This window comes from Sminthopsis crassicaudata, chromosome 2, assembly GCF_048593235.1.
Source record: "Sminthopsis crassicaudata isolate SCR6 chromosome 2, ASM4859323v1, whole genome shotgun sequence".
Lineage (NCBI taxonomy): Eukaryota > Metazoa > Chordata > Mammalia > Dasyuromorphia > Dasyuridae > Sminthopsis > Sminthopsis crassicaudata.
The window spans coordinates 201,833,127-201,838,269 of record NC_133618.1 but is presented as its reverse complement, the minus strand read 5'-3'; the positions used below and the strand labels follow the sequence as shown (position 1 = coordinate 201,838,269).

General features: G+C 33.9%; 1 pseudogene; it reads left to right on the top strand.

Annotated features, from left to right (window-relative positions):
- Positions 1-3,911: 3,911 nt before the first annotated feature.
- Positions 3,912-4,777, top strand: LOC141552705 (ribosomal protein uL30-like; annotated as a pseudogene).
- The last annotated feature ends 366 nt before the right edge of the window (positions 4,778-5,143 follow it).

The following is a 5,143-nucleotide window of genomic DNA, read 5'->3' as shown; positions in this document are numbered from 1 at the left end:
TTCTTCCCCTTTTCTTTCTCTTCTTCTCCACTTCCTTTCCTCACTATGCTCCTAAGCCTCCCTTCCATAATTACAATCTAGGATTAAGATATACCTTCAAAGTGGGCAGGTTTTCTCTGGACATCTATAAGAATGAGCCACAATGTTGAACTGAGGTAGGAAGTTAAATGAGGTAAAAAAAAAAACAAAACAAACAAACAAACAAACACAAAAAACACACCTGGTTTTTGCCACCCAAAGTAGTTTCCCTAAGACAAAACTAGTGTCTAAGAAAGTGCAAAAGAGTGGCATGAGGGCAGGACAAAGACTAGCTGGGGAGGAGATTAGAAGTATTAAAACTTGAAGTAGAAATAAAAAGAATATATAACTGAGAAATTTGAACCTGAAAGTTTTATCTAACAAGGCCTGAAAGCAAAATAAAATGAGTGCATTCATTTTTATTTTAAGGGTTTTGCCACTGAAAGATATTTTAACCTGCACTTGATTGAGGTTAAATGAAAGCTCAGAAAAAGAGGACTGGCTTTGTAGTTAAAAGTCTGGGGTAGAATCCTAGCTCTCCTATTTACTACATAAGTAACTCGCTCCACTCCTTAAAATTCACAGATAAACACACACACACAAACACATTCACATAGAAACAGACACACACAAACAGCCCTTTCTGGACTTTCTACTTCTTGCTCTTGTCTTGGGAATAGAAACCAAATCAACATTATCCTTCATTATGAGAAAAGAAATCATGGTGTTCTGCTGCTCTATAATTCTACTAACAATCCTTGGAACCAATTAAATTCAAATTCCTTCTTTTAGTTAGAATTCTGTTTTATATCTTGAATCCCCCTATGAAGATGTAAGGTGCTTGAGGGCAGGTACTTTCTCATTTGTCTTTTTCTTCTAGGACCTAGTATTCTGTCTGGTACATAGTCTGTCTTTAAGAAGTGAATGTTAACTGATCGATTTGGACAAATCCTTTCCTATGAGCCTTAGTTTCTTCATCTGTAAAATTCAGAAAGCAAACTATCAATCAACATTTATTAAGTATTTAATATGTGTCAGATTCTATGCTAAACTCAGAGGTGATGAAGATAAGTGAAACAAATAGTCTCTTCCTTCAATTAGATTACATTTTACAGCAGAGCTGTCAAATTCATGATCTGGAGGCTGCATGCAGCCTACATATAACATTCCCTGGTATAGCTTGAACCTGGTTAAAATGTAATTAGAAAATATCTAACAAAATAAATAAAAATACAATGCAACATAGTTAATATTACAATTTAAAACTAAATCAATATGCTGCCCATAGGGATTTTTATGTTGGTTTAAAGGTCTAGCTTCAATTTGAGTTTGACACTACTATTTTATAATAACAAATGAAGTGGTATGCAGAAATATATTTATATACTGGATATATAAAAATCAATACAAGTAGTTTCAGAGGGAGGGCATTAGCAACTGAGAGGAAGACTTCACATACAAAGTGGTCTAGAACTTCTTAAAAAACCAGGGATCCAAAAAGGCAGAAGAGAGGAAGGATTATATTTCAGGCATGGGAGGCAGATAATGAAATCCATGGAATGAGGTTTGTATGGAAGAACAAAGAGACCAGACTGACTATACCATAGAGTGTAAGGAGGACAGATGATGCTAATATATTCAATTTTATATCTATGACATTTTTACTTGCAACTTAGCCCTCAGTTGCCATCATGAAATCTTACTGAGCCATTCAAATTTCACAGAGGAAACAAATATCTATATTGCCTTGTTAAAGAGTCAGTCACTTGGGAATCTGGGTGGGGAGGTGATACTACCTGTCTAAGTGGGAGTCCAATTATGAAGCCCTTGATATTGCTTTAGGGAAATGAAATTAAAAGATCAGATTCAATCAATAGATTGAGGCAATTATAACATGAAGTCTGTGAATGAGTGAAAGAAGGACACAGTGAGAAGCTCTAAGTTCTAAAGCATACCTTAAAACTAATTTCCTTATATTCATATTTCCATTCACTATTGGAGCTCTTTTTCCTCTTCTGTAAAATAATTTCTAAGTATTTTCTTGCTCTAACTTTTTGTATTTTCTCTAAAAACTATGGAACTATGGAAAGTCCTGACTAGGATCATGGGATTAGAGATCTGGAAGATCACAAAGTTCATTTCATTTTATAGAGGAAGAGACAATTTTAAAGAAGCAAAGAGACTTGCCCAAATTTACAGTACAAAAATAAGAGAATTTGGATTTATAATCGAAATTACCATCCTTTCCCAAAATCAGTTCCCTTTCTGCTATAGAATCCTACCAAAGGCTTTTGAACTTTAAACCACAGGGATTTCAAGTAGGAGGGAAAAGTATTTTGAGAAAGAGGCTGAGATCATAATACATAGACTGCATCATAAATTGTCTGCATATCAGGCCAATTCTATTATCCAGATTTGTGGAATTTACATATTTGTTGCACAGAGACAGGTTTCTGATTAAAATGTTCAGACCAATCAGTTGGTTAATTAATCAATCAACAAATAAGCATTTTAAAAACCATATTGTGTTTTAATCACTGTACTAAAAGTTGGGGATTTAAAAAAAGACAAAAATTAATTAAACAAATAACCAGTTAGTCTCTGACCTCAAGGGGTTAAATATTATCAACTAAACACTTTATTCTAGACATGGATAACTGAGATAAAGCACAATGGAAATAAGAAGACTTATTGCTTCTGGACCCTATGGCTTTCTAAATGCAGTCTAATATTTCATTTGTCTTTTTTCTGCCTTTTCATACTTTTAATTCAAGATGAATTTATATGTTCATTTCTTCCCCTGATAATTTTGCATTCTGTGCCACTCATGTGGGACCTTTGATTTGAGCCTTCCATACTGAATGGGTTGAGTCGATTTCTGAGATCTGGCAGAACATTTTTGATCATTTGCCCAAAGTTGTCATTATGAGCTACATATGGCATGCCAACAATCTGATTTTATGATCAATTACCATCAGGATAAATTGCTAATATAAATGTCATTAGAAAAATGAGAAAAAATATTTCATGATAGCTATTTCTATTCTTTACCTTTTTGCTCACTCCTATCCCAATTTTGGCATTACTCACTGAAGAAATCTGAGGTGTGGAAGTCCAACTTACTCTTAAAATACATACCTCATTTTGGTTGCCTTCCATTTTTGCTTCAAAAGTGATAGAAAATGTCTATCTTGAATCACCACAGTTCAAGTAAAAAGTAGCTGGGTGCTTCAAGAATTGAAAGTCAGCAATATAAGATGATAGGTAGAAAAAAAGATAATGAGCTTAAATGCATTAATAAACATTAGTTAATAGGAACATAGTGCTTAAAAGAAAGGGTTCTTAGACTGTAAAGTTGTTTACTTTTTTAATAAATATTTGATAATTATATTTTAATGTGATTTTTAAATGAAAAATTCATATAATTAGTCATTTTGATTGTTTGGTCATTCAGTTGTGTCCAACTCTTCATGACCCCATGGACTATAGCACCCCAGACTCTTCATCCTCAGCTAGAATTAATTAAATGGCTACTATAATCTAGATGCTGTGCTAAACATTGGGGATAAAAATAAAATTCCTTGCTCTCATGATGCTCATAATCTAAAGAGGGGAAAAACATGAAAACACCTATTTACAAATAAGATTTATATGTGCTAAATTGGAGGTAATTGCAGAGGGAAGGCACTAAAATTAAGGAGGCCTGAACAAAGTTTCTTGCAGAAAATGATACTTTAGCTGAAACTTGAAGGAAGTTAGAGAAACTAAGATGTGTAGATAGGGGAAAAGAAAGTTCTACATTTGAAAGACAGCCAGTGAAAATGGTGGGAAAGATGCTTTGCATGGGTTACAGGGGAAAAATGGCAGAAACTGATCCCATATAAAATATTCCTTTGGTTCCAGAGAAACTCCTGAAGAAGAGGAAAACTTAGCAAGTACTCAAACCACTTAGGCTAAATTGCCACTTTTGGAAAAGAGGAAGCATAAGAAAGGAAGCCAGCTCAAATTCAGGCAGCTGGACTCATTTGTCCATAAATCCCATTGGATAATCCATAGTGTAGATCATGTGCCTGGATTTGCAGTCTGGGAATTATGTTCTGAGGGATGCCCATCTTCTGAACTTTGTGGTTCATATGTAGAGAATTAATGGAGTGAGTAACCAGGTGACAAAGATAATTGAGGAACATCATCTGAAGAAAATTTATAGTGCCACCCTTTTAAAAATTATCCCAATTTTCTCAAAGAAAGTGATAATTATAGAGTCTTATATGGCTCAGGGATATCCTAACCTGAAATGTGTGTGTAAGCTAAGTATAAAATAAAGACAAGTAAGGATAAATAAGAGAGTCTTCTTAATGGATTAAATACTCTGATTTAGGAGCATCTAAGATAGTTATCATTTGTCTAAAAGATTTCATCTATAAAATCTGCTCAATGAAGAAACATTTTTTTCAAGTCTTGAGGTTCCTGTGCTTTGCCCCTGTCCATGATCTGCCATGCTACCAAGAATAGAGTGAGTTTTCTAAAACAATTGGGCAAACTTGGCTATTGAGGTGAAAACATTAATCAACTCACTAGGCCCAATATCTCAGAAGATTTATCTTTTATGAATTTATACTCAGTTTCTTCAAAGAAGACTTCTTTTCTATTGGAACTTTCTCTGGGAACTAATGAGATAGGAAGAAAAGAGTATCACCTTCAAGAAATTTTTTCACCCTCTATATTTTTCTCAAAGAAGAAGCCATATTGGTTTATCTAGTCAGTTTCATCTTGGATTAAAGTCTCTATGACCAGTGAAAAAAAGTGGCTAAACTTCATATTACAGGACCAGAAACTAGATTAATCCAAGACCACTTTTGTTCATGGTAGCCTTCCATTCCTATAACAATCAATTGTTGCTGATATGTGGTTCTCAATGCTAAGAGTTGACTGTTTTAAAATAAACTTTGTCACTCTGCTCTCCATTTGTAACAAGACAATGGGACTTGATATGGGGTTTGATATGACTTTCAAGTATAATCATCTCTGAGGGAAAAAGAAAAATATGAGAAAAAAGAATTAAAAATAATAAAGAAAGAGCTTAGAGATAGACCAAGTGGTTGGTTAAAAAATAGCAATAAGATCA